General features: G+C 39.1%; 2 pseudogenes; one reads left to right on the forward strand and one right to left on the reverse strand.

Annotated features, from left to right (window-relative positions):
• Positions 1-601: 601 nt before the first annotated feature.
• Positions 602-1,481, reverse strand: LOC145713595 (tubulin polyglutamylase complex subunit 2 pseudogene; annotated as a pseudogene).
• A 7,729-nt stretch (positions 1,482-9,210) lies between these two features.
• Positions 9,211-10,090, forward strand: LOC145713599 (tubulin polyglutamylase complex subunit 2 pseudogene; annotated as a pseudogene).
• Positions 10,091-10,673: the final 583 nt, after the last annotated feature.

Consider the following 10,673-nt stretch of genomic DNA (forward strand, 5'->3'; position numbering starts at 1 on the left):
TTTGTTTGTTGTTTCGGGAGAGAGAGAGAGAGAGAAGGAAAGCACATGAGCAGGGGAGAGATACAGAAGGAGGGAGAGAGAGAGAATCGCAAGCAGACTCTCGCTGCAGGGCTCAAACACATGAACACATGATGACCTGAGCTGAAATCAAGAGTCGGACACTTAACCAACTGAGCTACCCTGGCACCCCAGAGGAATGGAATGTTTAACATAGTTTAAATAGCCACATGTGGCTAGTGGTTGCCAATTGAATGGCACAGTTTTAATGCCTGGTCAAAATCAGTGGTTTATTTGGGGGAGTTCTCTAATCACTGCTAACGGGTGTCCAGGGCTGAGGGTGGAAAGAGAGGGAAGCTCTTAACAGATCTATTTATCTACTTAAACAAATGCTCCACAGCTTTCGGAGGCTGGATGGAGAAATGACCCTGGGGGAGACCTGTGTACACCTTTGAACTCCTGGCTAATGCCAACAGGAGTAAAAGGCCTAGGATTTGGCTTACTCATGTAGGAAGAAAAACATGGTTCCACACACAGAATCTGAGGCTTGGGACATCTGTGCATGGAAATTATTGCTGTGGGGCTGGTGGGGAGGTGGTGATGCTCATTTCTGGATGGGGTTTCCAGAGCTAGAAGAGTATTTAGAGGTGGAGGGAGGACCTGAGGGCCCTTTCTGGCCACGTGTAGGCTATACAGGAGCTTTCTTGTTGGAGATTAAGGTCTTGCTCTTGCTCTTGAACATTTTGCTGGGATCCAGCTTGTTCATGAAGGAGTAGGTCTCTTCCGTGAGCAGGTTTGTGTTGTAGGTAATGGGTTTATACGTGTTGAACAATTGCTTGGCCTGTGGGCTAATGCCATAGCTGGTGAAGGCATACTGCCACTCCGGCAGGCCCAGGTGCATGATGAGCAGGCAATAGTAACCAGTACAAGTATCTGTGATCAAATGCCAGTGTGATGCTCTGGCCAGGAACCAGAAGTCAATGTCTTATGCTACTGCTGCTTTCCCTCTTTTGTAGACAAGGTAAACCTTCCCATTCCCATTTCCAAGGATCCAGCTCAAACATCACACTGCAAGAATCAAAGTGAGGCTTCTCTGGCTGGTTCTCACTGGCTTCAAGCGCATCATCTTCCAGGTCTTCCAGGGTTGGTGCATTAGGGAGTGAATACATGGAAGACTGGTTGAGTTGAGTCAGTTTTGAGATTCTATTAATTGCCATGCTGCCCAATGGAATGGTGTTCTCATCCAGCTTCACACTCCATGTCATGTGGAAGCCACTGTTAATCAGATAAAAATTCTTCACATCCTCTGATAGCAAGCAGTTACTTTTTTGTTCCCCTGAAGAAATCATATGGCGTTCAGCAGGCAGCTTTTCTATGATAGCCACCTTTGTTACACCTGGAGAAGATTTTAGGATGTGCATGATCCCCAGGGTCAGCTACTCCAGGTGCAGCTGGCTGCAGCCTCAGGGTGAAGCCTCCTCCATGGTTCATACATGGGCTCTTTGTGCAGTGGGGGTGGAGGTGGCGACTGGTGGGAGAGCAGGTTGGGCAGGAGGGCTGGACATCGCCCCAGAGGCTCCGTGGCCGAGTTCACTGCATGCAGGGAGTTGCAGTGCTTGGCATCTGAGAGCGCAGTGGGGCAGAGAAGGGGGGCCTGGGCTGCTCTGGGAGTGATAGTGACATGGGTGCTTGTTCTCCTGGCCCTGACAGCCACTCCACACCACACTGCCAGGACATCTTCAGAGAAAATCTTTGAACACAGCTAGAGAGAAATGATGGATTACCTCTAGGGAAACAACAATTAGAAAGGTAGCAGATGTCTCACTTGAAACTACGGAGGCCAGAAGGAGGTGGCAAAGTATTTTGTATGTGGAAAAATAACTATAGGCCTCATTGGTCCACAAAAGTAACTTCAACAAATTTAAAAGAATTGAAACCATACTTAGTATGTTTGCTGACAATAATAGAATCAATATACAAATAAATAACATAAATATAGCAGTAAACCCTCAAAAGCTTTTGAAATAAACACTGCAACTCTAAATAATCACAGGTAAAAAGGAAACTAAAAATAATGTGCAACTAAAAGAAAAATGAATACAAATATCAACTTTTGTGCAATAAAGTAATGCTGAAGGTAAATTTATAGCACTAGATTCTTATATTAGAAAAGGGTGGAAGAAAAGGGGAATAAAGGAACAAGAAAACTATAAAAAAGCCAGAAAACAATTTATAAGTTGACATTATGAAGTTCATAACTAACAGTAATTACTCTAAATGCAAGTGTATTGAATTCTCCAAAGGACTTTAAGAAAATGCTGACTATAAGAGAGTCCCTTCAGCTTTACAGATACATACAAACTCAAAGTCAAGGAATTGCGAAAATAGCCCATGCCAGTGGAAACAACAAGCAAGCAGGAGTAGCTTTAGTTAAATCACACAAAACAGACTTTAAGTTAAAACTAGGAAAACAGTCAATGAAGGTAATTATGTAACAATAAAGGGGTCAGTTTATCAAAAGATATAACAATCTTCAATAACAACTTAGCAGGGATGCCTGGGTGGCTCAGTCAGTTGAGCGTTCGACTTCAGCTCAAGTCATGATCTCGTGGTTTATGGGTTCAAGGTCCTCATTGGGCTCTGTGCTGACAGCTCAGAGCCTGGAGCCTGATTTGGATTCTGTGTGTGTGTGTCTCTCTCTGCTCCTGCTCATGCTCTGTCTTTCTCTCTCTCTCAAAAATAAATAAAGATTTTTAAAAATTTAAAAAAGAACAATTTAGCAAACCAAATTCGACAGCAGATCAAAAGGATCATATACCATGATCAAGCAGTATTTATCCTTGGGATGCAAGGATGATTTAACAAACACAAATTAATAAATGATCCATGACATTAGCAAAATGAAGGATAAAAATCATATGATCATCTCAATACATTCATAGAAAACATTTGACAAAATTCAACATATTTTTCATGTTAAAAACTCTCAGAAAACTAGGTTTAGAAGGAAGGTATAAAGACCACATCTAACATAAAGACCATATATAACAATCCCACAGCTAACATCATGTTTAATGGTGAAAAGCTGAAAGCTTTTCCTCTAACATAAGGAATAAGACAAGGTTGCCAACTTTTACCACTTTGGTTTTACATAGTATTGGAAGTCCTTGCTGGAGTAATTAGACAAGAAAAAGACATAAAAGCCATCCAAATCAGAAAAGAAGATATAAAATTGTCTCTTTACAGAGGATATAATATTATATATAGAAAACCTTAAAGGCTCCACCAAGAAACTGTTAGGACTAATGAAGGAATTCAGGAAGGTCACCAGATAAAAAATCAATACATAAAAATCCATTGTATCCCTACACATTAACAATGAATAATATGAAAGAGAAATTAAGAGTGTTGCATTTACATGGGGCACCTGGGTGGCTCAGTCAGTTAAGTGATGACTCTTGGTTTTGGCTCAGGTTCATGGATTCATACGTTCAAGCCTGCCCCTCCCCCCTCTCAAAATAAATAAATAAACTTAAAAAAAGGAAAATTGCATTTACAATAGTATCAGAAAGAACTAAGATCAAGAAGATGAAAGATCTATACACTGAAATCTATAAAATGCTGATGAAAGAAATTAAAGAAAACACAAATAAATAAAAGATATCCTGTGTTCATGTATTCAAAGAATTAATATTCAAATGTCCATACTACCCAAAGCAATCTACAGATTCAATGCAATCTCTATCAAAATTCAATCACATTTTTCTTTTTACCGAAATAGACAAAATAATCTGAAAATTCATATGGAACCACACAAGGCACTGAATAGCTAAAGCAATCTTGAGCAAAAAGAGCAAAGCAGGGGGCATGACAGTTCTGGATTTAAACTATTACAAAGTTAGGGGCGCCTGGGTGGCTCAGTCGGTTAAGCGACCGATTTCGGCTCAGGTCATGATCTCATGGTCCGTGAGTTCGAGCCCCGCGTCGGGCTCTGTGTACTGAGTAGCTATGTGTACCCATGATGGAGAAGAAACTAATTTCTTTCTCTACTGTTAAGCCCAGAGATGAACATTTCTTTCTTTTTATGCTTCACATGCCTTGTTTGTAGTCTACTCTCAATTATCACCACATCAATTTCTTAGTCTGTTGTAACTGGGATTCTCCATTTCTTACTTAGTAGGAAGATGGCACCGGCTTTGTAGCTTAGATTGGACTCTAATGTAAAAGGTTTTGTTTCCTTTCACGTATTAAGGCAGTGTTGTAAAAGCGAGCAGTGTACATGTTTGGAGCCCATTGAGAAGTGGAGAATTTAGTGGGTAATTGGCTTTAAAAACAGAGTAAGGAAATTTCAGAAAGGTAGCCTTGGAAGCACTCAGGCTGAATATAGATTTGTTTTCATGGCATATTTCTTTAGATAACCAGAGAGGAACAATAGATTCCCCAAATCAGCAAAATCAGGGTAAATTCTCCTTTGATAATGAATTCTTGCTTGACAATCTCAATTTCCCTGGAAGCTTGTTAGTGTAAAAATATCAGAGAGCTAGCATAGGAATGGTTTTAGTGTTTTATTGGAATGGTGCTTAACTTATCAAAGTGTATGATGAAAGTTAGTGAAGTGTTTTTTTTGTTTTTTTGTTTTTTGTTTTTTTTGTGTTTTTTTTTTTTTAGAATTTAAATATTAGTGCCTACTAACTTGACTGTTCTACTGTACATTTCTCCTATAGCAGTGGTTTTTAAACTTGAGTATGCATCAGAAGTCACTGAAAGGCTTATTAAAACAGATTGGTCTTAACCCTAAAGTTTCTGATTGGGAAGGTCTAGAGGTAGAGTAACTGATAAATTGTAACTGTAATTGTACAACTGTACAGTTGTCATTGTAACTGGTAATTGTAACTGATAAATTCTCTAGTAATACTTAAACTGTTGCTACTAGGACTACACCTGAAACAGTTTGGAGTTCAGGATTGCTTTGTCAATAATGCTCTTTGTTATTGCAGGAGAGATACTGATGATACAAAAACTGGAGAAATTTATAGGCCTTTGACCCCAATGGTGGAAAGTAATAAACTAAGCTCTAGAACCAGGAAAGTTCTACATAAATAAATATTCACACATTGAAGTGATTACTACATACAAATGCATTCTGTATATGATCATGAGATGGAGGGTGCATGTGATGGAGGGTGCTGTGATGGAGGTATACTAAATATTTCCAATTATTCTGAAGTGATTTCTGTTCTTCACATTAGCTATTAAAAGTAAATCAGAAATTCCTAGAATTAGGGACAAAATTGTTGCAACAAATATTCTTAATTTTACCCTTTGGAAAATGCCAAGCTTTTTCAAAGTCCTTTTGCATCTCCCCAAGTTTCCTTATTTCTCTGAAACCTCTACCAAGTCCACTCTTCCCCTACCATGCCATTTACAAATGCATAAAATACTTTCATTTCATTTGCTTACCTGTCTATTCTGCAGGCCTTTTCTCTTAAGTTAAGTCTGTCAAATCCTGACTATGCCACTGTGCTTATTGACCCTGACAAAGTGAATAAACTGTCTTGCACACTATAGGTTTTATTCTTGCTCCTAATTGAAATATAAATATTATTAGATAGATTTGTTATGTTTATAGCTAAAATTATTTCTAAAATTTATAAAAATTTTAGAATTTTAAACAAACAAAAAAAAGGTGAGATTATTGGATCATATAGTAATTCTATTTTCTTGAGGCACCTCCATATTGTTTTCCATAAGAGCTGCACCAATTAACTTTCCAAACAGCAATGTACAAAAGTTTCCTTTTCTCCACATCCTCACCAGCATTATTTATCTCTTATCTTTTGATAATAGACATCTTAACAGTTGTGAGGTTGTATCTCATAATGGTTTTGATGTGCATTTCCTTGATGAGTACTGATGTTGAATATCTTTTCATGTACCTATTGGCCATTTGTATGTCTTCTTTGAGAAAATGTCTAATCACATTCTTTGACCATTCTTTCATTGGTTTACTTGTTGTTTTACTACTGAGTTGTATTAATTCCTTATATATTTTGGATATTAACTCCTTATTGGATATGTGGTTTGCAAATATTTTCTTCCATTTCATAGGTTGGCTTTTCACTTTGTTGATGGTTTCTTGTGCTGTGCAGCAACTATTTTGTTTGATGTAATCCCATTTGTTATTTTTGCTTTTATTGTATTTGTTTTTGGTGTCAAATCAAAAAATCATTGCCAAGACTAACATCAAGGAGCTTTCCCCAATATTTTCTTCTAGTAGTTTTATGCTTTAGGTCTTATGTTTAAGTCTATAATCCATTTTGAGTTGATCTTTGTGTGTGCTGTAAGATACGAGTCTGAATTCATTCTTTTGGTTTTGGAGATCCTATTTCCCCAATACCATTTATTGAAGAAATTATTCTTTCCCCATTGTGTATTCTTTGTACCTTTATCAAAAATTAATTAACTACATGTACCTGGGTATATCTGATTTCTCGTTTTTTCCATTAATCTAATTGCCTGTTTTTTATGCTAATACCACTGTTTTGATTACTATAACTTTGTAATAGTTTATTTTATTTTTTTTAAATTTTTTTAACACTTATTTATTTTTGAGACAGAGAGAGACAGAGCATGAACACGGGAGGGGCAGAGAGAGAGGGAGACACAGAATCTGAAACAGGCTCCAGGCTCTGAGCGGTCAGCACAGAGCCCGACGCGGGGCTCGAACTCACGGACCATGAGATCATGACCTGAGCCGAAATCGGTCGCTTAACCGACTGAGCCACCCAGGCGCCCCTAACTTTGTAATAGTTTAAATCCAGAACTGTCATGCCCCCTGCTTTGCTCTTTTTGCTCAAGATTGCTTTAGCTATTCAGTGCCTTGTGTGGTTCCATATGAATTTTCAGATTATTTTGTCTATTTCGGTAAAAAGAAAAATGTGATTGAATTTTGATAGAGATTGCATTGAATCTGTAGATTGCTTTGGGTAGTATGGACATTTGAATATTAATTCTTTGAATACATGAACACAGGATATCTTTTATTTATTTGTGTTTTCTTTAATTTCTTTCATCAGCATTTTATAGATTTCAGTGTATAGATCTTTCATCTTCTTGATCTTAGTTCTTTCTGATACTATTGTAAATGCAATTTTCCTTTTTTTAAGTTTATTTATTTATTTTGAGAGGGGGGAGGGGCAGGCTTGAACGTATGAATCCATGAACCTGAGCCAAAACCAAGAGTCATCACTTAACTGACTGAGCCACCCAGGTGCCCCATGTAAATGCAACACTCTTAATTTCTCTTTCATATTATTCATTGTTAATGTGTAGGGATACAATGGATTTTTATGTATTGATTTTTTATCTGGTGACCTTCCTGAATTCCTTCATTAGTCCTAACAGTTTCTTGGTGGAGCCTTTAAGGTTTTCTATATATAATATTATATCCTCTGTAAAGAGACAATTTTATATCTTCTTTTCTGATTTGGATGGCTTTTATGTCTTTTTCTTGTCTAATTACTCCAGCAAGGACTTCCAATACTATGTAAAACCAAAGTGGTAAAAGTTGGCAACCTTGTCTTATTCCTTATGTTAGAGGAAAAGCTTTCAGCTTTTCACCATTAAACATGATGTTAGCTGTGGGATTGTTATATATGGTCTTTATGTTAGATGTGGTCTTTATACCTTCCTTCTAAACCTAGTTTTCTGAGAGTTTTTAACATGAAAAATATGTTGAATTTTGTCAAATGTTTTCTATGAATGTATTGAGATGATCATATGATTTTTATCCTTCATTTTGCTAATGTCATGGATCATTTATTAATTTGTGTTTGTTAAATCATCCTTGCATCCCAAGGATAAATACTGCTTGATCATGGTATATGATCCTTTTGATCTGCTGTCGAATTTGGTTTGCTAAATTGTTCTTTTTTAAATTTTTAAAAATCTTTATTTATTTTTGAGAGAGAGAGAAAGACAGAGCATGAGCAGGAGCAGAGAGAGACACACACACACAGAATCCAAATCAGGCTCCAGGCTCTGAGCTGTCAGCACAGAGCCCAATGAGGACCTTGAACCCATAAACCACGAGATCATGACTTGAGCTGAAGTCGAACGCTCAACTGACTGAGCCACCCAGGCATCCCTGCTAAGTTGTTATTGAAGATTGTTATATCTTTTGATAAACTGACCCCTTTATTGTTACATAATTACCTTCATTGACTGTTTTCCTAGTTTTAACTTAAAGTCTGTTTTGTGTGATTTAACTAAAGCTACTCCTGCTTGCTTGTTGTTTCCACTGGCATGGGCTATTTTCGCAATTCCTTGACTTTGAGTTTGTATGTATCTGTAAAGCTGAAGGGACTCTCTTATAGTCAGCATTTTCTTAAAGTCCTTTGGAGAATTCAATACACTTGCATTTAGAGTAATTACTGTTAGTTATGAACTTCATAATGTCAACTTATAAATTGTTTTCTGGCTTTTTTATAGTTTTCTTGTTCCTTTATTCCCCTTTTCTTCCACCCTTTTCTAATATAAGAATCTAGTGCTATAAATTTACCTTCAGCATTACTTTATTGCACAAAAGTTGATATTTGTATTCATTTTTCTTTTAGTTGCACATTATTTTTAGTTTCCTTTTTACCTGTGATTATTTAGAGTTGCAGTGTTTATTTCAAAAGCTTTTGAGGGTTTACTGCTATATTTATGTTATTTATTTGTATATTGATTCTATTATTGTCAGCAAACATACTAAGTATGGTTTCAATTCTTTTAAATTTGTTGAAGTTACTTTTGTGGACCAATGAGGCCTATAGTTATTTTTCCACATACAAAATACTTTGCCACCTCCTTCTGGCCTCCGTAGTTTCAAGTGAGACATCTGCTACCTTTCTAATTGTTGTTTCCCTAGAGGTAATCCATCATTTCTCTCTAGCTGTGTTCAAAGATTTTCTCTGAAGATGTCCTGGCAGTGTGGTGTGGAGTGGCTGTCAGGGCCAGGAGAACAAGCACCCATGTCACTATCACTCCCAGAGCAGCCCAGGCCCCCCTTCTCTGCCCCACTGCGCTCTCAGATGCCAAGCACTGCAACTCCCTGCATGCAGTGAACTCGGCCACGGAGCCTCTGGGGCGATGTCCAGCCCTCCTGCCCAACCTGCTCTCCCACCAGTCGCCACCTCCACCCCCACTGCACAAAGAGCCCATGTATGAACCATGGAGGAGGCTTCACCCTGAGGCTGCAGCCAGCTGCACCTGGAGTAGCTGACCCTGGGGATCATGCACATCCTAAAATCTTCTCCAGGTGTAACAAAGGTGGCTATCATAGAAAAGCTGCCTGCTGAACGCCATATGATTTCTTCAGGGGAACAAAAAAGTAACTGCTTGCTATCAGAGGATGTGAAGAATTTTTATCTGATTAACAGTGGCTTCCACATGACATGGAGTGTGAAGCTGGATGAGAACACCATTCCATTGGGCAGCATGGCAATTAATAGAATCTCAAAACTGACTCAACTCAACCAGTCTTCCATGTATTCACTCCCTAATGCACCAACCCTGGAAGACCTGGAAGATGATGCGCTTGAAGCCAGTGAGAACCAGCCAGAGAAGCCTCACTTTGATTCTTGCAGTGTGATGTTTGAGCTGGATCCTTGGAAATGGGAATGGGAAGGTTTACCTTGTCTACAAAAGAGGGAAAGCAGCAGTAGCATAAGACATTGACTTCTGGTTCCTGGCCAGAGCATCACACTGGCATTTGATCACAGATACTTGTACTGGTTACTATTGCCTGCTCATCATGCACCTGGGCCTGCCGGAGTGGCAGTATGCCTTCACCAGCTATGGCATTAGCCCACAGGCCAAGCAATTGTTCAACACGTATAAACCCATTACCTACAACACAAACCTGCTCACGGAAGAGACCTACTCCTTCATGAACAAGCTGGATCCCAGCAAAATGTTCAAGAGCAAGAGCAAGACCTTAATCTCCAACAAGAAAGCTCCTGTATAGCCTACACGTGGCCAGAAAGGGCCCTCAGGTCCTCCCTCCACCTCTAAATACTCTTCTAGCTCTGGAAACCCCATCCAGAAATGAGCATCACCACCTCCCCACCAGCCCCACAGCAATAATTTCCATGCACAGATGTCCCAAGCCTCAGATTCTGTGTGTGGAACCATGTTTTTCTTCCTACATGAGTAAGCCAAATCCTAGGCCTTTTACTCCTGTTGGCATTAGCCAGGAGTTCAAAGGTGTACACAGGTCTCCCCCAGGGTCATTTCTCCATCCAGCCTCCGAAAGCTGTGGAGCATTTGTTTAAGTAGATAAATAGATCTGTTAAGAGCTTCCCTCTCTTTCCACCCTCAGCCCTGGACACCCGTTAGCAGTGATTAGAGAACTCCCCCAAATAAACCACTGATTTTGACCAGGCATTAAAACTGTGCCATTCAATTGGCAACCACTAGCCACATGTGGCTATTTAAACTATGTTAAACATTCCATTCCTCTGGGGTGCCAGGGTAGCTCAGTTGGTTAAGTGTCCGACTCTTGATTTCAGCTCAGGTCATCATGTGTTCATGTGTTTGAGCCCTGCAGCGAGAGTCTGCTTGCGATTCTCTCTCTCTCCCTCCTTCTGTATCTCTCCCCTGCTCATGTGCTTTCCTTCTCTCTCTCTCTCTCT

The sequence above is a fragment of the Panthera onca genome, chromosome X, assembly GCF_046562875.1.
Source record: "Panthera onca isolate mPanOnc1 chromosome X, mPanOnc1 haplotype 2, whole genome shotgun sequence".
Lineage (NCBI taxonomy): Eukaryota > Metazoa > Chordata > Mammalia > Carnivora > Felidae > Panthera > Panthera onca.